This window comes from Castor canadensis, chromosome 7, assembly GCF_047511655.1.
Source record: "Castor canadensis chromosome 7, mCasCan1.hap1v2, whole genome shotgun sequence".
Taxonomy (NCBI): Eukaryota; Metazoa; Chordata; class Mammalia; order Rodentia; family Castoridae; genus Castor; species Castor canadensis.
In genome coordinates, this window is record NC_133392.1 from 4,898,345 (window position 1) to 4,924,222 (window position 25,878).

Here is a 25,878-nt window from a genome sequence, read left to right on the forward strand (position 1 = left end):
TCTTCAGCTCTGGAGTTCAAGGCCTTCTCTCCTCATTAGGCAGTGGGGGGATTAAGTGAGAACAAAGAGGAACAGTGCTCAGTGTCACTACTGGGATACACTGATGAGCAGGTGGCAATGGCTGCCCTAATTGCTTTTGCATGGCCACCTTGACCATGTCTTCCACCCACTTAGGACCCCATGGCCACAATGATGATCCTCATGTCACCTGCCCAGGGATGTCCATCAGTGGTCCACACACACTGGTGTTCCCTAACACCTCCACAGTCCAGCCATGTCATTTTAGGAGAAACGTTTCTCCTAAAAGGAGACTCTGTTACCGGTGTACACGGGAGGACCAGCGCCACTAGCCTCAAGCAGAGATGACCTCGACCATTGCCGTGGTGAAGGTAGGGAAGGTGGGCTGAGGTTCTCAGGAAGCACAGGCCCTAAGAAGACTCTTGGGCCAAAGTTCACTCTCTCTCTGCTAAAGAGGTAAATTAGCAAGTGGCAGACAGGTGCTAAGAGCACACCCTTGCCAAACCGAACCTTTGTATGAAAGGAAGGGCATGTGCCCTTCATGGTCCAATGTCTGTCTCTCTGGTACCCACATTCCACCCAAATTAGCATGGCACAGAAGTCTTGAGCATCAACGAACACTATCTAGAAAGTGAAAAGATGATCTACGGAACTGAAATACATGTTTGTAAATCATACATGTCATAAGGATAGAGGATCCAGCATATACACAATACTTTCATAATTCAACAATGAAAAGATAAATAACCCAGTTTAAAAAACGGATAAAAAGCTGGGCACTGTGGCTCACCCCTGTCTGTAATCCTAGCTATTCAGGAGGTAGCAATCAGGAGGATTGCAGTTCAAGGCCAGCCCAGACAAAAAGTCTTTGAGACCCTTATCTCAAGCAATAAAAGCTGGGGCACACAGTGGTGTGCACCTAAGGCCCCAGCTACAAGGGAAACATAAATAGAATCTCAGTCCAGGTTGCCTTGGGCATAAATGAAGACCCTATTTAAAACATACCTACAAGCAAAAAGGGCTGGTGGGGTGGCTCGAGTGGTGGAGTGCCTGCCCAGCAAGCACAACGACCTGAGTTCAACCCCCAGTAACACCAAACCCCTCCCTTCCAAATGAGAAAAGGACTTAAACAGACATTTCTCCAAAGAAGATACAAGTAAATAACCAACAAGCACATGAAAAGGCATGCCCTGTCTCTACCACTGAGGAAATGAAAAGCAAAACCACAACAATACACAACTTCACATCTTCTAGCATAGCTATAATTTGGTGGTGCCAATAGTGGAAATAAATGTTGGCAAGGATGCAGAAGAAGTGGAGCCTTTGTCTATCACCGATGAGAACTGAAATGGGGCAGCCACCGTGGCAAAGTTCAGTGGTCACTCCAGATTTAAACATAGACCTATCTGTAAATTCCACTCCTAGGTATATAGTCCAAAGAGTTGAAAACAGGTGTCCAAACACCTGCTTGAATATTCATAGAAGCCCTGCTTGCAATAGCAGTGCAACCTAGATGTCCATCTGTGGGCAGAAGGATAGACATGGCATACCCACCGGATGGGAAATTGATCAGCCTCATGGAAATGAAGGACTGATACATGCTGCTGTCCAGATGAGCTGCAGAATCATATCACCAAGTAAAGGAGGCCAGGCCTGAAAGGTCACATATTGTATGATTTCATCTACAAAAAAGTATCCAGAGTAGGTAGTCGATAGAGACACAGAAAGCTGATGGGTGGCTGCGGAGGATTAGAAGGAGGCAGGAGGCTTCTGGGTTTGGAGCTTCCTTTGGGAGCGATGCAGATGTGTTAGAAAAGGGAGACATGATGGCTGCACAAAGTTACAAAGGTACTGAATGCCCCTGAATTGTACACGTCAAATTGGCTTATTTCATGGTATGCTAACTTTACTTCAATCAAGATAAATCATTTCAAGGACCAACACTGCTAAGGTTTGAATATGACTCGTGCGCAGACTCATGCAGGTGTTTAGACCCCAAAGTCACCAGAGAGGGTAGAAATGTTAACCACAGTATGTAGAGGTGGGGCCTTCAGGAAGTGATAGATTAGCCCAGGACATCAGGGTGAAGCTCCTATGACTGAATCCTGGTGGCTTTATAACAACAAGGACAGACACCACATACAGCGCTCTCATCATGATATGAGGCAGTCGGCCGGGGGTGGGGGAGGTCTCACTCAGACCTTTTATATACAGAAATAAATCTGTTTTATTTATAAAGTAGCCTGCCTCAGCTATGTCCTCATAGTAATGCGAAGCTCTCTCATACATATGTGTACTTTGATTTGGGATGAAGGGAAGGCTTCTCAGCCCAGCATCTGAGAAACTCATGCAGAATAGTGTTTACCAAAACAACACTTAGCAACATCTGACGAGTGCTGGGCCATTTCCTAGGTGCCCAACACCACTAACTCACTTAATTCCTACCACAATAAGAGACTGGGACTAATAATATCCTCATTTCACAGATAAAGAAAACGAGGCACAGAAACACTGTGCCCTGCCAGCGTCATACAGCTAAGCAGATGACACAGCAATCCTCTCCATGGACCAGGCACACACTGTGGAGTGGGAGTGGGCAGGGTGTGGGGAATGGTGGTGACATGGACAAGAGATCCCACTGAGCACCTAGGGGTCCCCGCAAAGACTTCCAATGGAGACGTCCTCCTTTTCCTGCATCAATTCCATCTCCTGATTACATATGGGTCCTAAGTTTGCAGGCCCCATCGTGCTAAATTACATGGCAAGCATGGATTGCAAATTGCACTCATTATTAGAAGTTACACGGCAACATTTATACTAATTAAGTTGGGCTCATTTCTGGGGCTCTAATTTTAAAACACTGGCAGAGCTCCAGCACCTTCTGTCCGTGAGTGAACCGACACGAATGGATACCGCAAAATGTACTTTTCAATTTCAAGCAATGCAAAATTATTTTACCTTTAAAAACTGCTTACTAATATTACTATACTGCTTTCTTCTTTTCCTTTTCCTTTATTCCCACTATTATGTAGATAAATGGAACAGAGTATAGTTTTAAAATAAGAGCTATAAGCCATGAAGAAGAACGAAATGTTATCATTCGCTGGTAAATGGATGGAATTGGAGAACATCATTCTGAGTGAGGTTAGCCTGGCTCAAAAGACCAAAAATCGTATGTTCTCCCTCATATGTGGACATTAGATCAAGGGCAAACACAACAAGGGGATTGGACTATGAGCACATGATAAAAGCGAGAGCACACAAGGGAGGGGTGAGGATAGGTAAGACACCTAAAAAACTAGCTAGCATTTGTTGCCCTTAACGCAGAGAAACTAAAGCAGATACCTTAAAGCAACTGAGGCCAATAGGAAAAGGGGACCAGGAACTAGAGAAAAGGTTAGATCAAAAAGAATTAACCTAGAAGGTAACACCCACACACAGGAAATCAATGTGAGTCAATGCCCTGTATAGCTATCCTTATCTCAACCAGCAAAACCCCTTGTTCCTTCCTATTATTGCTTATACTCTCTCTACAACAAAATTAGAGATAAGGGCAAAATAGTTTCTGCTGGGTATTGAGGGGGGGAGCGGGAGGGGGTGGAGTGGGTGGTAAGGGAGGGGGTGGGGGCAGGGGGGAGAAATGAACCAAGCCTTGTATGCACATATGAATAATAAAAGAAAAATGAAAAAAAAAAAAAATAAGAGCTATAAAGCATGCTTTTAGAATCCAGAGTGCTCGTATTTTTTATTATATTTGAAAATAGTTTTAAAAATTCCCCCCCCAATAAAAAATGACTGCCACACGGTATAATTAGGAGACCTTAAAGAAAGGACTGTTACCCAGCACAGTCTTAGACCCGAGCTATGGGCCTGCTCTTGTTCACGTCTGGCACAGTGCTGTGCAAGGGGCACTGAGGGAGGTGCGTTGCATCTTACAGAGGCCAGCTAACTTCCTTGGGGTCTCAGTAAGGAAGGGATAAGCCAGGATGGAACCTGGTGTGGATCCAAAGCCCACTCCACTCTTCAGTAATTTAAAGAAGGTGAACGTGCATATGTATGTGGAAAGAGAAAAAATCTGTATATCAGGCATATGACCCCCAATACTGCAAAGTGAGTTGATATTATGTCATTATCCACTCATCTTCATCCAGAAATCACTGTGCCCTGTGCCACGGAGGGCCCAGGAGCAAATGCAGGCCCTTGTCTTCCCTGTATGTAGTTCTGCCATCCCTGGTTTTTCTTGCCAACACCTCCTTCGCGCCTGCTTCCAGTTAGGGCCCCTGGGATTAGTGATCCTTGATTCTGACTTTCTCCTGCAGAGCACTGTCTTACCTCTGGGGTCCCCTAGGCAGGTGACCACCTTTAAACAAACTCCCTAGAAGCAGCTGTCCTCACCCACTGCCGCTGGGTAGACTCACTGCCTCAAGTTCCCACAACTCTGAGAGGATGTAGCAGAAGAGAACGTTTGGGGAGCAGCCCAGGCTGAGGGGAACATTTTGCACTGTGGCAGTTTGGCTCTCCCCACAGGCCCATCCTCTCTGGATTTCACAGGGGGGATGGGGCTTGAGGTCCTCCCCAGCACAGCTGGGAGTGGAGCTCCCGAGAGAGTGGTCAGGCTCTCTTGGGCACACACAAGTGACAGACAAACTGCTTTCCAGCCTACAAAGAGCAGTTGAAAGAGAACCCTGCCATCACCTCTGCTCCTGTAAGAGGGACAGGAATTTATTTATGGGCACAAGAAAGAGGAGCAGTCAAGGGCAGACCACAATCGCTGCTCCCTCAGAGCCCTGGTCATGTTTTCAAACCCTGACTCCTCATTATAGATGGACATAAGGCTTCCTTGTGTCCGCCCTGCTAAAGTATGGCTGCTTTTCCTTGTACTACAGCCTTTCCCACTGTAATCTCCCCAGATTTCGGGCCCCTTGGGAGGGCTGCAATGTGAAGACACAGAGCACCTGGTCTTTAGCTTGCCTCTCTGAGGAGGGAATTTCCTCAGAGGCAAGACCTCCCCTAGGCCTCCTCCACACAGCATCACTGAAAAACCCCAAGAGAAGCAATTTTGGGAGTGGACAGGTTTCAATTGCCATCCCCACAGGAAAAAAAATCTTACAAATGCCCAGATCTATCCACTGCATGAATTGGAATAAGATACCATGCAGAGCTCTGACATCTAGCAATACCCATGTTTTACAGCCTCTGAACCTTTCCCCAGCACAAGGAAAACAAAGTCATTTGAGTGGAGGCAAACTTAAAAAACCCAATGCTTCTTAAGAACCTCCAGTTCACAATTTTATCCCCTCACTTTTTTCTGTGCTGCTCTGCACAGACAGACACACGCACACCCACGAACAGATTTTTCTATAACTCAGAGCAGCTAGACTGGGACATCAATTGGTCAGAAGGTAACGAGCCCTTTCCTATCACAGGTCAGCCAGGACTGGTTGTTTTCCCAGCCCTTGCTAATAAACTGCAAAATTAAGCAAATTTTAAAGTGAAGGAGAGAGCCCACTCAGGATGCTCCCTGTACAGGACTCTCCCACCATGCGCACTGCCCCTAGTGAAGCCCTGGGCCTAGGGACAGCAGCTTCCAGTCACCGGCCATCATCACCTATGGAGATAGGAGGTATCGCCCTGGTCAGCATTTCTGGCAGGGACCTACATGAGCCCTGGCAGGATTGTTAGAGTGGCATGGGAAGAACCCGTCCCTTGATTGGAGAATCAGAGCTTGGAGGCTTCCTCCACTTTGTATGGAAAAGACCGGGGCTCAGGATAAACTGGCTTAAAAGAACCTCCAAATAGAATGAAACCTGATAATTTGTTCTCAGCAGGAAGCCTGTTCAGATCATAAGTGCCAGAAACAATTCACAGGTGAGCTGTGTCTAAGCTTACCCACAAAGCAGCACTAGCAATTTAAAAACAGTCTGAGCCTTTTGCAGATACACAGTCTCTACGAGAACATACGCTGTTCACTCAATCTGATGCAGTCTAAGGCATTCACGTATGCTTTCAGAGAGAGAGAGAAAGCAACGCAGCTTGAAAAACATTCCTTCCTCTAGTTTTGGCGTGGCACTTTGAATCATTGGTTAGTCAGCATCAAGTCAATTATTCCCTACAATGTCTTTCGTGTTTTCATGTTAGTTGAAAGATGCATGCCCAAAATTTTAAGCCTGTACTCTTTGCTTAAGAAACAGTTAGTTTGTATATTTTCAGTGCAAGAGAAATTACTTATATCTTAAATACCAATTTACTCAAGTAAGATGATGCAACAAGGCAGGAATCATTTGTGCAGCACTGCTAACCTACTACCACACGGATGTTGCATTTTACAAACCGGTAGTGTGAGAACAGGCGCACACTTGGCAAGGAACAGAATTGCTGTGATGCTTCTAAATTATCAGTGAGTGGCAATCTTAGACATTAAAGCAAAGACTGTTGCAAAAGCATTATCCTCACAGTCTAAAGCAGCACTGCAGGAACACTCTGGATACCCCCTTTCCTGTCTGTATTGTGCACCCATGGGTACTTACACAGCATCCCCTACGTGATCAGCTCATTCAAACCCATGTCGACAGAACTGGAGTCTCGTGTCTCGCCGGCTGATAATGTGAGTCTTCCCAGGCAGGCTATGGATGTGAAAGGCACTGCATTATTTACGTGGGCATTCCCTTTGTAATTTTCCTTCTGAGGCTGTCGGCTGTCAGCACTCACACTATGTCATCAGAAACAAGAGCAAAAATACAGCAGGGGAAAATTTACAGGAGAGATCACTCGTCTCTGGTTGAAATAAATACTTGAAAATAAATTTGTAGTTCAAAACTCCATGGTGATTGTTTTTGGTAAGTTTAAAACAGTAAGAAAGGCAGCATAAAATCCAGTCTTGCCACAGTCAGCAGTCCCAGCTGGGTAATCAGAAGTCAGAATACACAGAGCTTGGAAAGGAGCCGACAGCAAGTGGACCCAGCTCCCAGGACACGTTGGAGTCACAGCCCACAGGGAGGAAGAAAGGACAATGAGCAACTGCAGTCATGATTCTCCCCTGGGGCTCAGATTCAGCTTTCACATAAAAGTCACCGCTGATGATACACTTTCAAAGGATGCATTCAAAACTACAATATGAGGCAAACAAAATGGGAAGCAAAGAGGCTCCTGAGTACACTTATTAGTACCTTTCCTCAAATATGGTGCAGAGATTTTTGATTGTAGTAAGTGCATTTAACACGAGAGCAGGCAATAAACAAATGCTGGAGTGTCCAGTATATGGTGTCGTTGACTTTAGGCACGGTGCTGTAAGCAGGTCCACAGGACTCCTTCCACTTGTGTAACTGAAACTCTAAACCCTTCGACTAGTAACTATTTTCTTCTTCCTTGGCTTAAAGAACAATTCTATTTCAGGCGTGACACAGCCTTGAAGAGATAACTTCTTGTATCAAAATTATCTCTCTTTTTCTTCTACAGTACTTCCTAAAATAAAAAGGGAAATACGCTCTCAAGTTTTACTCTCTGTTATCTGAAAACCAGAAGCTTAGGCTGCTGCCTCATCTAATAAGTACTCTTTCTCTTGGGAGGAAGTGGGATACTTTTTTATGTAGCGTCTTTATTTCAGCTTCTATGATAGAATCACCTCCCTGGGAACATGACATTCATAAATTGTGCTTCCTGGTGATGAGGCATTGGTGCAGGTCCTAGAAAGATGTGCAGGGTTCTAACACACTTTCAAGTCTTGCAGAAGGAACACAAACACTTATGCACCAAGGCAGTGCATCAAGCTGGGAGAATGGCTTACTGAAATGTCACTTTTTAAAAAAAAAAGACAATTATAATTCTTGTGAATGGCCCAGGTACTTGGAGGTAACTTGAAGTACTGTTTACTGAGGACTTTCCATGTGTCAAGGAGTATATTAGATATTTATATATTCCATTTCATTTAATTCTCTGTTATTTCTGCCTCCAATAAAGAAAAAAATCCAGAGAGAAATGCAAAAGCTTTAAAAGATGTCAGTTTAGGTTAACAATGATTGTAGAGGGACATTGTGTGTGCCAGAGACCAGCACCAGGCTTGAGAAGCTAGCAGGGTGACAGCATGGACAGAATGCACTTAGCACTTCACCAAAAGCTTCCCAAATCACTGCCTTGCTTTCCTGGGTGGCTTAGATTATCACGTTAGTTGTCTGTAAATCCATTTATTTTCTGAAAATTCCCCTTCCCATTCATTTTCTGTTTGATAAGGAATTTCTGAAACAGTCGTTGAAAACCATCTCTACTGCAAACAGCCAATGCTACCAACTGCAATAGGATTTGAGATCTCTTTTATTCCCGAAGGGGGCCATTATTTCCACTGGTTGCCATGGTGATGTTGCAGCATTGCTGCTGTGTGTTTGACTGCTTCCCATTGCAGTCACACCACACACTTAAATCAAGTTATTTGTTTCACGTGGCACAGGTTTTTCTGAAAACAAACACCTAGTTATATAAAACAAGTAGCTTCATGTCAACAGTGGTGCAGACAGGACAGATGAGCACGCCTGTGCATGCTTGTGCAAATGTGATGAACAGTCAGGATTTTACAAAAAGAAACAACATCTTAAAATACATTAATTTATTCCCATCATTAAGCAATTTAAAGAGGGAGTTCTCAGTATTATCAATAACTTGAGAAATGATTTTCAAAAAGTAGAAGTAATAAACTAGCAATAAGGAGCTACTTGTGTTGTTGGGAGTTCACATTAAGTGATCTCTTGCCATATTTGCTCTTGAGTGAATGTGCTTGGTGCCACATGTACACACACACACACACACACACACACAAATCATATACAAATACATTGACTCCTCAGGCCTATAATCTGAGAACTCTAGCTTAAGAAATGTGAAGATTATTGACCGTGCTTCTGCCTACAATGGCCTTGCTTCCTGGCAGGATCGACTACTCAAGTGCTGGGCTGAACTTGAAGTCAGGATGCAGGTCCTTGAGGTTCTAGCCCACAAAGCTAGTGTGTGGGAGTGGTGCTGATGCCTTAGCCCAGAACCAACAAAGGGATGGGGGCAGGGTGGGGGAGAGACTGCCTGAGAGTGACCTAGAGCATCCCTTTGGAGTTCCTGAAGTTCTTAGCATTATCTTCCCATGAACTCAGGATACTGAGGGCAGCAGTGGGCTGTCCTAAGTAAGCTCTTCCTGCTAACGCTCTCGTGTGCTCCTGACAAAGGCTATTGATCAAAAGAGGAATGACCGCCAGGATTGGACTTCAGAGGTTGCTACTTGGAAAAGTCAGGTAATGATGGAAGCTGAACTTCAAGGAAAACATTAAACCTAAGTTTGGCCCATATTAATCAACCTAAGTTTGAGTCATTTTGATTGTGCAATCTGGTCTTTTTCCCCTATTTGTTTCATTTTTGCTTTGTCTCTCCTTCTTCCTCTCCCTTGCCTATCTTCCCCTCCCCTCCTCTCCTCTTCTCCTTTACCATGACACTATTAAGATTGGCCTGGCTGCAAACTGAGAAGTTTTGTTGTTTTAGAAACACAAAGGAAACACTCTCCATGGAGGAAAGAATGTTGTGGGGTCTCAGACACCGAGGCTACAGCTATAAATGCACACAGTTCTTACAACACCCACTCAGAAAAGAAATGAGGGTTGTGACATTTACAGTAATTCACAGCAGCCTGGACGTGCCAGCCCCAGGTCTGTGAGCACAGATCCCATATACGCCTGGTTTGAGCCACCACTCATCTCTCTGCCTCCTTCCTCCTCACTGGAGAGAAGCATTTTCATGAGAAGAAATGAGGCTGAGGGCTGAAGCAGACAGCTGAGAGGCAGACTGCATGGCGGACAATGTATTGACATGGTGCCACAGTTAGAAAAATGGGGCGAGAGCCTCAGGAGCATCTATTCTGAAGGGATTGCATTGTTAGAAAGGAGCAGTGTGAATTGACTTTAGCCCAAGAGTTCGTGTGATGCAGGAAAAATGAGGACGCACTGCCTTCTTTCACACGTGTGCACTGCGATGCAGTATGCAGCCAGCCCTGCTACATCCATCTACTCTTCAGTGTTTCTTTTCTATTGTGGGAGCAATAACTTTTTACAGGCCAGGTTTGAGGCCTTCCATTTAACACACAGTTGTTTGAATGGGTGTCTCTAGCCCTTTAACCTGCCTTTGGTGAAACACAGGTAAAGGTACATGTTGCCAAGCAACGGAAGCTCCCGACACTGCCTGTCCTTCGAGAAGCTCACTCCCTTCCAAATAATTAGACATCATTCACTGTTCCATGTCCACACTGGGAGCAACACCAGGGACTTGACATCATTCTGAAGTCAAAAGCCAATCACACCGATTCCTGGCAACAAAATGTCCCTGACATGGAGTCTCCCCAGAGAAATGAGACGCTAACACGGAGGCTGGCTCCTCACATGGGAGCAGGTGGGCGAGATGTCTTGCTGAACTCTCAAAGAAAGCTCTCTCTTTCATGCTAAGGCCTGTCTTATAAATAGAGGTCAAATCCATTCAGTTCAAGGTGGTCTGATGTATTTTTTTAGTGTGTGCGCATGTGTGGAGTTAAGATAAACACGGACAGAATGCGAAAAGAGACACGTTGGATCATGGCTGGACGCTCAGTAAATTCCCCACAACTGCAAGCAGGGCCGACTTCAGCCATCCTGTTACCCTTCCAGAAGAATTCATTGACGATTGCAGCCTCAGTGGAAAATAGGTTTTCACAACAACCCCTTGCATGCTGCTAATGGATGACAGGGAGCCGTGGCTACTGTTCAACTCTACACCCCAGTGTCAGGGTCCGGATCATCAGCTGAGTACCAGCTGGGCAATTCTGGGGTGCTTTTTGGGATCCATAGACCCTGAGTGTGTCAAGGCCTTGGGAGATCTGACTAAAACCTTACAGGGAGGCCCTGGAAGAAGCGACACTCATTTGCTCTAGGCAGCCTGGTAAGGACAGAGCTAAGGTTTGAACATGGTTTCCTGCCTGCCCAAATTCTGGCAAGTCCGCCCTCTACACCCTCTCTTCCTGGAATGGGTCACTGTGGACTAACCTCTGTAGCTTCACAAGGGAGAGAAATGGCTCCATGGTTCAGATGTTAACTACAGGGACTTAGAAGTCAAAGGGACCAAGGTTCAAGTGCAGTGAATCATATAAACCAGCAGTGTGACCTTGGGCCCAGGATAAACAATGAGGGTAACAGCCTGATGCAGTTTTCAGCGCAGCTCTCAGAACCCATGAGGGAAGGTAACAAATGCACCTGGATCCAGAGAGCGCTTGGTGCCCGGGGCTCTCACGGTCACCTTCCTGCAGCAGCTGCCAGTATTGCCCATGGTGTCTTCCAAGTCCTGGGGAAAATAGGTGACTCAGGAAACTGAAAAAAGTACTAGGAATGTGAAAAGACCGGGATGTACAAAATAAATCATGCTAGACTAAATTGACCCAGTGCCGTGGTGTGGGAACTCGGAATTAACACTCTATGCTTCGTTATTTGTGTGTTTGATCAAACTCTCCCGAATTCCAAACAGGTAAGAATTAGATACTTTTATAGACTGTCATAGTAGAAAAAATCATGTTCAGATCCTCAGTCTCCCCACTTCACTGTTCTTCTCTCCAGCAAGAGAGCGCTTCCAGCAACTCCCAACACTCACTCGCTCTGTGACGTGGATTGCCTTGACTCTGTTCTGCACATTGGTCACATCTCAAGAACTCCTGGTTGGAGAGGTGGCTCCTGTGGGAATATCTCATGCCTCCTTCTAGCCTGCCATGGCTTCTGGATAAGTTCAACAGGAAGCCAAACACAGCCTGGTCTCCAGGGAAATGGACAGGGAGCCAAGAAATCAGACCCAAGTTATGCTTAAGCAACCTCCCCTACCAGTACCTGGCGGGGTGGTTTGTGCCACAGTCCAGCTTGGTGCCCCTCACCTCATCCTTGAATTCAGAAACTAGGAGAGGAACTTTAGGTTCTCTGCTTTGAGAAGAAAGATGTGCAGATCTGTTGAATATTGGAGCCATTCTGCCTCTCAGCAGGATAGAGACCTCCCTGGCCTCCTGTTGTTTCTCTGCCCTGATGGAAGGAGGTGCTGTGGACAGGTCTGCTGTTCTTGCTGTGGGAAACCTACAGCAGTTACTTCTCCTTGATGTGTCTTTAAGTGGCTGATTTAAAACATATTGAGATGCAGAAGTCCAATACTAGTAGGGGGCTGTGGTTGGTTAGTACACATTAGCTCTAGATGTGGGGGCTGGGAAGACAAGCGGTATCAGAGACTGAAATTGAACCGAAATGTGAAGTGCTGGCTTGGCATGGGAGCTCTTGCAGGCCAGTATGGAGCTCTTCCCTGCATTCAGGAACAGGGCCATCAAATATAGCCAAACAAACTTGGCCTCAAACTCAAAAGAAGTCACAAGGCCAGTCTGGTATTGGCAGAGAAAACCACTGAAGATCCCCTGAGATGACACTTGGAAGTATTAGTTGATTTTATTTTATTTATTTATTTATTTATTTATTTATTTATTTATACCTCCCTTCCTCCAAAAGGAGTTAAAGCAGTGTAAGGAGTATTAATTGTGCCATTTGTGGGATGTTTGGTTTTTTTTTTTTTTTTGGTGGTACTGGGTTTTGAGCTCAGGGCAGTCTACCACTTGAGCCACTCCACCAGCCCCTTTTTTTGTGATGGATGTTTTCAAGATAGGGTCTCACAAACTATTTGCTTGAGTTGGCTTTGAATCATGATCCTCCTGATCTCTGCCTCCTGAGTAGCTGGGATTACAGGTGTGACCACCAACACCCAGCTGGTATTCATTTATTTGACTGAAGTTCACTGCTGCTCTTGTGCCAGTGCAGGTGTGAAGGGAGAGGGACAAGATTTGTATCCTGAAGGTCTGTGCTCTATGCTCTCGTGGGGAGAGGATGGAAAAACACAGCATGCCCAAACTATGGACATGTTTCCATGACAACACAAAGACAGCAAGACAGGGTGGCAGAACGTACCCAGCTGGGAGTTGGTGGGGAGCACGGGAGGGGTGGGCAAGGAAGACCTCTCGAGAACCTGATAAGGAATTGGGGATGACTTAAGCTCTATATGCAAATGAATTTGTTCCTATGGAAAAGAAGGTCCTTCCTGTCACCTCTACAGGAGAGCAGCTCTGTGAAATGGCTACCACTTTGCATGACCAGGGTTGGTGCCTGGGATGGGGCCCTTGCTCAGAAAGGGCCCCATGCTTGAGGCTTAATGCTCTGAACTTCTGCTTTAAAATTCATCACGAGACTTTTATCTCTTTATATCTGCATTTTGCAGATGAAAGTAGCACAGTGGCACTTGTGCCAAGGCTTGGGACCTTGGCTCACACCCGGTCCACATGTCTACTGTTCTCCATCACTCCTCTGAGGATGCATTCTCCACTGTCCACTTCTAGCCCCCACCAGCAACCTCCACTGTCCTGTCCCTCCCCTTGGGGACGTGGGCCCAGACTTGGGATGGTGGGGGCTGAGTGGACTCCCAGGCTCCCACCACCAGCCAAGTCCAAGACCTGAGAGTATCGGACTGCGAAGAGCATGACATTAAAGAGAGGGTAAATCAAAACAAAACAAAAGCCACTATGACAGGTCCAGGGGGAGAACACAGAAGAAAAGAAAAGGCTTTTTTCTTGTTCTTTGAGCAAGTGACCCTGCATTTTATGCAGCCAGCCTGTTCAACTGCTAAGTGCTTCCCCCAGCCCTGTAGAGAACGCACCCCTCCCCCACAGGCCAGTCCCTCATTCATCCATGCATTCTGCATTCTTCTGCCATTCCCGGGCTCCTCAGATTCACTAGGTGCTGGGCAAGCCCTGGGGTTGCAAAGACAGTGGATTTGGTCACTGTCCTCTGGGAGCTGAGTCTACAGGCCCCATCCTCATGTCACAGGCATGGGATCCAAATCAATTATACTCTTTCCCTTGGCGATGATCCAACAGAGCGTGGGTTTCAAGTTGTGTGTCACACACTACAGAAAATACAGCGTAAGGAGAAAACAGGAAGCAGAAAAAATACACATTTTCTACAGCTGAGCTAATAGCTCTGTAACATCGGGCAGTTCTCTGAGTTTGACTTCTCACATGCAAAGGTATTAACTCTCTTTTAGCCATGGTCTTAAAGTCAAACCTTTACTACGAATTTAAGAGCCATGAACAAGCAACACCCAGTGTCTCTGCGATTCCACCAACATGGTTCCTGACTTTCACAGAATGTGGATTAGAAATTTCAGGGAGTCCGTTTCCCTGATTCGCTGATCATTTTCAAGCAGGCCAGTAAGTTCTATGGCTAGTAGCTTTCCAAATATTTTTTTAAAAAATTCCAGGGACAATGGCATATATGCAGCAAACCCATTTATAAAATGTGTCACAGGCCAACTAGAGTAACACAATTTGATTTTTTAATCTTTAAGGCAAAGTTCAGAAAGAGTTCAGCCTATTCTGGTGAAAAATGAAAATTCCTATCTGCATCACTGTCACATATCCCTGGATATGGTACCCAGCTTTCTGACGAGACTTTGGGGTTTCTGATTTGTTACCTGGCACTTGGTTTTCTGACCAGCTATTTGGACTTCTGATGCAATATTTAAAGTTCAGATTGGTACTTAGGTTTCTTGAGGAAGTATTTGGATATCTGGTGATGTATCTAGATGTGGTACAGGGGTTTCTGATGCAGGTAAATGAGCCTGGGGAGCAACTGAAGTTGTAGCTCCAGGCCTGTTGTTTGCTGTCAGAGTGCCAGGTGTTTTCTGAGCTCCATTGGGCCTGGGGGAGCTGGGGAGCAGCTATCTTACTGCAGGGCATCTCTTTGCACCAATGTTCAACAACAGCAATCAGTGACCAGGCCCAATATGCCAGGTTAAGAGCAGGTCCTGTGTGCTGGCGATGTAGCTCAGTGGTAGAGCACTCAGCTGGCACGTTTAGGTCTTGGGTTCAGTCCCCCTTGGATTGTCTCAAAACAGAAGCAACCACATCACCAACGGTGATACTTTTTAGTATCCTCAGCACTAGCAGAGATAACTTTTTGTGCTATTGAACTTGCCTATTTCCCCAGGGCTCCAACCTGGATGGACAGAATTGCGGACCCTTGCAGAGGAGGCTCCAGGTGATCCCCTCCCCCCTCAAGGGGTAGCTAAAGACGACCAATGCTCCAGAAGGTGGTCACTTGAGGACAATCACACTGCTCATCAGAATAGACATCCAGGCTCTCCACCCTTGCTTGTTCTCTCTCCTTGAGATCTTGTGCTCATGGTGAAACTTGACTGACTTCATCAAGCAATGCACTTGCCCCCAATCTTCCCTTGCTGTTTCTCCTCTGATGTTTTGCACCTTTCTTGCTACCTCTGCACACTTTCTGGAGACCATGCTTGCCATCCTCATGGATCCCCAAGTCCTTGGGTACCACATTGTAAAATCTCTTGCTGGGGTCTCATGGTGTTGACTATAGGGGACAAGTTTTGCCAGCTTGTCTGGGAGGCTCCCTGCTTGGTGGTGTTCAGGACAGCTACAGCCTCCCTATAATGCTGGATGGTGCACCATCTATCTGGTGCATCCAGGAGCAGCAACAGCTAGGCAAAAGAGGGGCCTAGGACAAAATTGAACAGCGCTGGGGGCTCTGAGCACATCTGGTGCTGTTTTCAATGAAGGTCATGGAGCAGAAGGGAACTGCCAGACCCCAGCTTTGCAACCTGGAGCAAACAGAGTGGGCAGGGAGCAAGCCCTATAAACACCAGCGGAAACTAATGATACCATTAGGGAAACCCGCCATGCATAGGCTTTAGAATAAATCCCTTGAGATTTTGTTCTTTAAATTATACAACTCCTGTAACATTGTAATGAAAGAAACATTTTGGGATGTTGAAAGGGACAATTTCCTATTTGAAGACCATTACTTTGATGGTTGCAGTTTCCTAAGAGCCTGGAGCAGGTTAAATGCCATCTCTTCAGGGATATTACTATGTCCCTTGGTCTCCACAATGGAGTACACATTACTTGGTTTATATCAAAAATAATGTTTTCAAGGAAGCATGACTTAATTCTCAGCTCTACAGGAGGAAAACACACAGCCATGGGCAGTGAATCACTCATTAAAAATTAAATCAATCCGCCCACAACAGGAAACAGCATCACAGAATGTCAGTGTTGGCTTCAAATTGGAAGGAAGCCAAAAATTGGTTTGGAAATAGTGATTCCTCTGAATGTGATCTTGTTCCAACCCTGTGCACCGGGATCTCTAACTACTCAGTGACATGCACTTTCCAGTCTGACTTCTATAGAGAACTCCCCAAGAGGGAGCAGAGTGGCACTTCGGGGTGCCCACGGCTTCTAAGCAGATTAATTGACTCTCACAGTGAACCACCCCCACGAGAAAATCAACCAGCCTGCAGCTCCCATTTGCCAGAATGGACCTCGGAAACAACCTGTATTTCTGGAAACAACCTGTATTTCTACTTGAGTTTTAAACCCAAAGCTCACGGATCCCAGCCCTTATGTCCTGCAGCACAGTGGAAAGAAAATGACTGTTCTCCAAAATAAAAATGTTCCATTAGTAACACCCTCCTTATATAGTCCTGCTTCTTTTGGAGGGCTGTGATAGAACAAATTCCAATGAGGGTGAAGGGAAGAGCAAGGGCTACAGGACAGCTGAAGTCTTGTCACAGCAAAATTCTCCCATGCACACCATGATACGCAAACCTTGATCTGGACAGGAAGGAGAAGAACACAGCTGGCCACTGCCTTCTGGGGACTTCTGTCATTAACCTTAATGCAAAGAAACATCACCCATGCCACAGAAGTTTATGTCTTAAAGAGATCTTTAAAAATCCTCACCTGTCCTCTAGTACTCAGACAAGGCAGGTGGCTTCAGGTGATGAAACGACAAGTCTAAGTCACTTGGCTTTCTAGAACTAAACTATTTCTACCCAATCCTTTCCAGGCTCCTGTGCAAAACATACACTTACACTCATTAAGGAAAGGGCTCACCTACTGGCTTTCCAAACCATACTCCCTGAAGTCAGAACCAGGCTGTACCTCTATGCTTATCAAGACTTTGCACAATTAGGAGCCAGCAGGAGACACCAATAAACGGGACAAACCTCGATAGCCCTGGCAGGAAATCCCGAAAGGGTGTGAAGAGAGATTAGAAAACTGAATCTGGTTAGTAGATAACATGTGGAAATGGTTGGGAACTCTGGCCAAGATCAACTCAAATGATCATGAAGTTGTTCCAAAATATAATTGTCTACCTGCAAATCATTTGCAGGATTCACAGGCTCTTCTCTTATTTGTTAATCCTCTCTATGGCCTGTATAACTGTAAAACAATAGTTTTCATAACGGGATATTTCTTCTTTTGGCAGGTCTGAACTTTACCTTTGGCAGTGGTCATGGGAGCTGAGTGGTGTCTAAGTTTGAAAGGAACACTTTGATTGGAGGGGACATAGGGAGAGATTTGTTGATGGTATTTAATGGATTTCAACCAATTCAGTCAAGATTGATCTGCTGTGGGAAATGGCTCAAGTGCCATATAAATAAATATATATTACATACATACGTTACCATGTTGCTGCTTCTCAGAGTCCCTACCCCTGTCCTATCAACTCACTTCACCAGTGTGCCTGGTTCTCTCTGTTTTCTTACCTTTAAGGTGGAGGTGACAGGCACACCTGTACCGCCTCCAGGCACTTATGAGGCGCAAATGAGATCATGATTTGAGCATGTTTTGTAAGCTACAACTCGCTCTGTATGCATTTGTCTAATCATAAATGCAATTTATGTTTTGCCAGTACTGGAGTTTGAATTCGGGGCCTTGTGCTTGCTAGGCAGCACTCTACCATTCAAGCTATACCTCCAGTTCTCACGAATGCAATTTACGTTTGAAACTCAAGGCATTTAGTTACCTGGCAAAACAAGGAATAGATCAAGTCCTGTTTTCCAAATAATTTCCGCCAACATGACATCACCAGCAGTCACATGGTAACCGGTAGCTTTAACTAACACATGCATGTCACTTGAACGTGAAATCCGAACCACTTCTGAGAGTGTATCAGTCCCAGTGGCACTGTCTGAAATCATTCAAGTACCATCAACATATTTTTAAAAAGTCGTTAGGATTCAGCCCTCGTCATAAAATAGCACGAACCCAATTTTCCTTTGGCCGGTGCTCATTTCTATTCAGTAGGAAGAAAAGCTACTCAGAGAACCCACTATGTGGTACCTTTTTCGTTCAGCACTTCCACGGAGACCCTTTTTCCCCTCATATTTTAAACACCTTATACCAAACTTTGCATCATAACGAGCAGTTTTTAAAAGTCACTTCGACTGTGTCAGGTTTGGAGCAGATGCTATCTAATCTCCTGTTGCTCCATGTGGCACAGGACAGCCCCAGTGGATGGAGCTGCCGTTGAGAGTGAGTTCTTGTCTTAGGGGGACTGGTCCCCCTTCTTGCACTTGGCACCTGACCTCCTTCCTGATTCAGTAGCCCAGAGGGGCTGAGAAATCTCCCTGTAACTTACACATCCAGAAGGGCTTATAAATTTCTGGTCTTCTTTCCCCCATTGTGAATGATGCCAGCCCTCGGGCAGCTGGCGAGGGTCTGCAGCTGCTGATGCCATCTGTGTCAACGAGGTGAGTTACACAGACAGGAAAACCTCACAGAGAACGCCAGCCTGGCCCTGTGTACCAAAGACAGGCTTCTTGAAGTCCAGCCCCTGTCCTGCTCCTAGCACCTCATATTTTCTCACTGTGTCACTTTTAATTAAAATGTCACTTTCCAAATCCAGTTTGAAGGAAAACTCAAAAGGGTGTTTTTGATGACAGAAGTAGGAAATGCTCTGCTGACAAAAGGGTGGAATTTTCACAGGTCACCCAGCCAGCCCAGGCCTGCTGCAATAGTTAGGAATTGTTTTTCTAGAGGTGAACTTCACCTTTGATTCCTGGCAGTCTGATAACCTCCAGGCCCAAACAGACAGTTCCTCCCCCAGCCCTCCCACTCCACTCTGAGCTGTGCTGGATTTAGGAACGGCTTCCCAAACACAAACCCAGATTTCCTGCTCAGAGCTGTATAAAGTTAACTGGCCAAATTTTCATTTAGTGAAAGTTTCTTGATAATAGTCCCTTACCTCACTTTTGGGTACTCCAGAAATTATATTCTAAGCAAGCATGGTGTAAAACCAAAGAGACAAAAAAGGCTCCCTTTTGCTTCCCCGCCACCCCACACACTGCCCCTTACCTTGTGTGCTACTGAGCTGACACTGGGGAGCCATCCTGGCCTTGGAGAATCCATGTTTCCCTGTGAGCTGAAAAGAGATTTCTAGAATTCCAGCTGCGCACTGCATCTGCTGTGGGCGCAGTGACGAGACATGAGTTTATATGGGAAATCCGAGTTCCTACTTCCTCCCAGTGGAAAGGGTGACTGGTCTGTGCGCAAACCTTTTGTGCTACAAGAAATAATTACCTACCAAGCTTTTCCAGTAGGTGCTTCTTGGAAGCATATGGAATCCTCTACCTCAAGAGGGGCGATGGGATGGAAATACTTCAGGGCTAAGGTGTTCACCCTCCCAGTCAGTTCTCATGGTGTCCTGCCAACCTCCACCAGCTTTCAGGTGCTACCAGTCAGAGGGAAATTTCTCACTGTTAGAAGAAGCCCTGTTGCTCTGAGAGAAAACCTCAGAATCCATGGCACTAACAGAAACCCCAAGTGCACGCACAGGAAGGAACTGAAGCCACACAGCCTAGAAAGTCTTAATTTTTCCTGTGCTGTATACAGCACTTTCTCACTCCTTGCTTTGATATGAAGGCCAGTGCTGGGCATTCAGTTCCCATTTCTCAAGCTGAAGTCAGTCAGCTGCAGCAGCCAGAGAGTCAGCTCAGGACACCTTCTCTGCCCTGTGAGAATCTAGATGAAACCCCAAGAAATTTAGTTTAAAAATTACAGATTTTTTTTTCCTGCCCTGGTGGCTATTCACACCAATACCAAGAAAGAAAAGTGACTCCTAAGAGAAACCTCACATGTGTTGAAAGCGATGGAAGAGGAAGTATAGATTATTAAAGAGCAAGGTAATGAATGACTGTCCTAAGCAAATTTTTAAAATTAATATTTGCTGTTACTTAGTATTAGCAGTTTAATTTAGTTGTCTTTTATTCCTTTGGTATTCCCATGAGACAAAGTAAAATCTCAAGTTACAATATCATTTAATTCTACTTAGAAGTGGATACCCCTAGGTATAAAAATATAAGAACTTAAAGAGTCTGGAGAAAATACTTAAACCATAATCACGCATCTTCCATAAACTTTTAATTCTTAAATTCCATTGCATTAAAAACTAAGCTACCCAAACCCTCAGAGCTGCAAGAACTCTCCAGTTGAAAGACCTTTGGTCATATTTGCGTATTGACATGAACTATATATTACTTCCACAAGTATATTGTGAAATGCAAAAAGAAAGGAAAAAGGGAAGTGGAGAATGGGTGGCTCTGTGAGAGACTCATCCTGGTCCAATTCAACAGGGAAATTTGTTGATACATTTTTAGAAAGCCAAATATTATTGCCAGTAAAGCAACAGCCTTTGATCTCCATTAGAGTAGTAGTATATACACTGCAATTCAATTAAATGTCTCTTTAAAAGTTGGAAACAGTTGTCTTAACTTCGATGATGTTAATAATAAGAATAGCAGTGATCACGAAAGCTGGCATTTATTAAATACTTACCTTTGGGCATCTCACTTAAATATTGCCATCATCTCAGGAAAAGTTGGGCAAAGGAGAGAAAAAGGGGCTCACTTATGTGCGTGTGTCCATCAGCCCACCAGGTGTGGATGGAGGCCTGTGACAGTCTCCAACCTCAGGGAGCCCACCTGCCCTGCTCAAGGATGACTATTTATTTAGTACTAACTCAAAAGGAGACTTTGGATCCCGGAAGTTAGGAATAAATTTGCTTCTGTTACTTGAAATCCTTACCAAGAAAACACAATAGGCTAAATGACCAGTCGATAGTCTACCCTGCAGTCCAGTGGGCACATTTCAAATGAAAGCAGCATAAGGTATCTTGAATAGGGGATCAATGCCTCAAATACCAACTCTCATGTCAAAGAAAAAGGTTTCTGAAATAAGAAACACTTTTAATCCAGGAACTGAGCAGCTTCCTAAAGCAGAACTAAAATAGAGGCAAATGACAGAGCCAGGAAGACTGGAGGTGCTGTCGGCAGCTGCTTTGGCTCCCTGCATACCCAAGGTGGAAACTGGGAGACAGCTTATCACCTCTGGGCAGGGCTTCTGAATCTCTCACTGGGTTTGAGACGGAACAGGGAGGCGACGAGCCCAGCAAGCACCTGCCACAGGCTCACTCATCTGGAGAGCACCAGCTCACTGACTGGCAACAAGTCAACTGGCCAAGAAGCTGGCGAATCCTAGAACAGAGGAAGGAAAGGCCAGCTGCGGAGGGGCCAGCCCTGGCTGGAGAGCCAAGGAGCCAAGAGGTCACATCTTAAAAGAAACCAGAGTTTGTGCCCTGTACTTGGGCAGAAGATGAATCTGCAGGGTCTGACCCTCAAATGCTTCCTTGCAGCATGGTGGACACATTCATAAAACCCCGATCCACTGCTCTCGGCGGGTATCGTATCATATGCATTCAAGTCAACTGGAACAAGCCAACACCTCTGGCTTAGGATTCCCAGGGAATAAGGGATTGCATATCATTCCAGTAATGATTCTCCTCTTTGATCACACCATCGATATTTACCCAAGTAGAACATGCCATGCAGCATCCATGGCTCGAAGTAGCAATACGACAGCGGATAGGGATAAGAAAATCCCTGCAGCAAGCAGCAAATCGAGGCTTCCTTTTTTTTTTGGCTTGACAAATTGTTAATTATATTTAATAGGCTTTACCAAAATAGGGAGAAACAAGCATGCAACTAAAATGCCTTTGATCACACTAGGAACAACTGTAAGCATTCACATCCAGATGGAATAGCACCATAAGGACCCCTTGCCTAAAAGAGGGGACCAGCCAGGGGAAAAGAACTGCTCCACCGACTCTAAAATAATTGTGGAGCACAACAAAGGGGTTTGGAACAAGACTATGCGCTTAGAAATACAAAATCCTAGTTGCCAGCATCTGGGTGCTTGCTAAGAGCAGAGCACACAGAGTGTTCCCCGTGATAGCTGCACCTACTTCAAAAACTCTAGATTTCCCTCCCTTGATTTCTTTAGGAGTTTGAATGCCTTAATTTGATTAAGCAGATCACAACAAGGCTATAGTGTTTCAAGTTGTCTTTTTCTAAGGACATCAAAGCCATGGCATTCTGCTATTGCTGTGTGATGCCAAGGCAGTTTGTACCAAGAGTGTGATCCGGAAAAAGCTCCTTTCAGCAGTTTCCCCACCGTACATCAGTGTAAGAAGTAATTTCCATCAGTGCCATTATGTGCCACCTCGTGACCTAACAGGCGTCAAATGTGTGTCACTGAGATAAGGCAAGGTCCTTGTGAAAGTAACGACAAGTCAGAGACAGGAAAGCATGTGAAAATTGTTTTTCAACAACACATTTCAGGACACTGAGCATCTGAGCTCAGTTTTAAAGCTGTAACACAAAGTGTGATATGAGTGTGTTCAAGCGAGTTAAGGCACAAAATTGGAATGCCACCCGCTGACCATATGGCCTTCTTTCTCAGCAAGATAAGCCTGCTCTAGACATTAAATCCCATTCTTTAAGAAAACCTGCTAACTAGACATCAGAAATAATTTTTAGAAAGTTTTGTACTCACCAAGGTGAATCGAGGGCTATAGTCTGAAAAAGAGGGAAAAAAGACAGCATTAGTTTTGGGGCAGATGGCGTTAGTTGCTCTTTCTAGCTGCTCCTCTACATTTTTTGTTTTGTTTTTTTCTACATTGCTCAGGGTCTTCTGGAGACTTTTTAATCTTGGTGATAACTTCTCTTCACTGCAGTCATGGACTCTCAACAGTGTCCTACTCTTAAGTCGTCCTGTGGTTTGTCAGTGGATGGTGGAATGTGACCTCTGACCAAGTGCTTGGTGTCCAGCCCTCAAGATCCTCCATCAGGCTGATGCTTCTGATGGCACTTTTAAAGTTTCCTTTCCCCTAAAAATAGACCTTCACGCCATCTTCCTTAGAAATGGCCTTTTAAGACCTAGCTGAGGGCAGCTCTCTCATCCCAGAGTCTCATTGTCACCACTGTTTAGCCTGACCATGAATTTAGCTCTTATGCTCTTTTTCTGAAACAGCTCTATTAAGACAAAATTTACATACCATAAAATTCACCTGTTCAAATGTACAAGTCAATGGTTTTTTTGTCTCACTATGATCTTAGATTACTGTCATCATCCTTTCTCCTCCTCCTCTTCTTCTTCCTCTCTCCCCTCCCCTCCTGCTCTATCACTTAACCCTGATCCCAGCCCTTTGTGTTTTAGTTATTCTTCAGATAGGCTCTCATGTTTTTGTTGTTTGGTTCTTTTTTATTTTGCCCAGGGCCATCCTCAGATGGCAATCCTCTTACTTATGCCTCCCATGTAGCATGAACAGCAGGCATGTGCCACCAAGCCCAGTTTATTGGTTCAGATGGGGGGGGTCTCACTAACATTTTTTCTCAGGCTGGCCTCAAATCACTATTTTCCCAATCTCTGCCTCCCAAGTAGCTGGGATTACAGGTGTAGGCCATTATGCCCAGCCTGCTAACATATTCTTAATGGTAGAAGACTAAAATGCTGCCACCCATATTTAACACTGTACTGTAAGTCCTAGCCAATGTAATAAAGCAAGAAAAATAAAAGACATAGGAATTAGAAAGGAAAAAGAATAAAACTATTCTCCAATGACAAGAAAGTCTACATAGAAAATACCAATGCATCCACAGAAAAGCTACTAGAGTTAATATGTGAGTTTAGGTCACAGAACACAAACTTAATACACAAAAATCAGTAATATATATATATACTAACAATGAATCATTGTAAATAAAATTTGAAAGATTTTATAATGCCACATCACTTACTGGGGAAGCCAAATAAAATAATGGGGACACATCTGTTGAATAACATTTAAGGTCACAGAAGGTTCCGAAGTGCCTCAAAGCCCCATAAAACATAAAACCCAAGAGCGGGGCAGAGGACACTGAGTGTTGGGCAGGAGGTGGGGATAGGCGAGCTTTTTGTAGACACGGAAGATGCTGGAATGAGTGACTTGTGGTGTTTACCCAAGGCCAAGCAAAGGGGAAGGCAGAAGTGGACAATGCCTCTGTTGTCTCAGGAGGATTGACAGAAATGCTCAAATCCACCTTCCAATGCAATGCTAATTCATTTTCATGTAAAATGAAGCCTTGTGGTTCACAGAAACTTCTGGAACGGGGCTGCAGGTGTAGATGAAAGGCTAAGTCAATCCAGACTGAAGAGGAGAAGAAGTCTGGGCAGAGCCAGGTGGGTGCTTTGTCAAAGTCATTTATTCAAAATGAAAAAGCGACTTATAAAACCCCAATCAAACCCAAATCATAATTTAAAACTAAATGTAGAAATGTGTGTTATTTTTATAAAGCATACTTAACCATGAGTTCTACAAATGGGTCGTGTACTTTATTGGCTTGTGGTTCACACATGATCGTATGAAACCACGACTATCAGTTTCTGGAAGTACAGAATTAGAGTGAAACCGAACAACCCAATGCTCTCTAAAGTAAACCTTCACCAAGTGAACACTTCCTGTGCGAGGCCCTGAGGCAGATGGCTACTGAAACACTGGGCAAGGTGTCACATTCAAGCACTTGGGGCACGATTGGGTGGTTCCTGTGGTCAGGGTGGAGAAACAGGGTCAGGAAGGAGTTCGCTCAATATCCTTCCACAAACTCAAAACTTCCTGCTCTTATCTTGAGGGGCAACACCTTCCGAAAAGGGAAGGAGAGCTTATATTAGATTCCTGTGCTAGCTCACTGCCTGGGGGCGTCCTGTGCTGTCTCTCCCACATCTCACAGTGATCCCAAGACACAGACCCATGTTAAAGATGAGGACATGAAGGCCTGCAGAGGGACCTGGCACCGCAGCAAAGGCGCTCACCCAGCCCACTCTTGGCTGGGCCTCTCTGAGAAAGCCACCCTACATTGCAATTTACTTATGCTTGGGTTTTTGACTGAATCTCTGTCCCCTCAGTTAAGATATAATTCCTTCAGGGCTGGCTCCATTTTCCTTCTCTACTTTCCTAGTGTCTGGAGCACTGTCCTCCAGCAGGGACAGCTTAGGAAAGGTATTTTTTCTGTTGAGTTTCAGTAACCACTATGTTCTATGCTCCAGAAATATCTGGAAACAGCCAGGCTAGCAACATCCTTCCTGTAGGAAGAAGTGGGTCTTGGGGTATGACCTGGCTTGCAGAGGCCTGGACCAGCCTGGGTACAGAGCTAGAGTACACAGCTATTCTGGTTCCAGGGAGCAGAGCCAGGAGGAAGTGTGGCCCGCCCCGGTAAAGAGGCTGGTGACAACATCGGAACTGGGAAATCCACCCTGAGTTAGACCAGGAGGGCAGGCGAGGTCAGATCTGCCAGTGGAGAGCTCCTAAGGGAAGAAGCAGCTGCCGGGCTTGGTCCTGATTGCTCACAAGATGTGGAAATGCCAGTGAGCAAAGTCATTGTGCATTCAATCCTTGCAAACAAGAAAATAACACTACAGTGTTTAGTTCATTGGAACTGTTTCTCTAAGGGAAAAAATTACAGTTATTCCTGCGATGAACAGAACTGGCCAAACTTTTCTGAACTCAAAAGTCTTTGATACACACCCGTGGCTTAAGCATCACAGACATTCAAGTGGGCAGCATTCATGCTATCCAGAAGTTTTGGATCAACAAGCTCTCATTTTAAACAGGCAGCAAC

General features: G+C 45.1%; 1 protein-coding gene across 4 annotated transcripts in view; it reads right to left on the reverse strand.

Moving 5' to 3' along the window:
* Positions 1 to 25,878, reverse strand: part of Ptpre (protein tyrosine phosphatase receptor type E) — a 153,286-nt gene that overhangs the window by 69,188 nt on the left and 58,220 nt on the right. Inside the window, exon 2 of one of the 4 annotated variants that reach the window (XM_074078051.1) lies at positions 22,778 to 22,800. The gene's annotated coding sequence lies outside the window, so the exon portion shown is untranslated. Of the gene's footprint in view, positions 1 to 6,545; positions 7,354 to 22,777; positions 22,801 to 25,878 lie in introns of those variants that run through there. The other 3 variants (XM_074078053.1, XM_074078052.1, XM_020167337.2) reach the window with 3 other exon arrangements.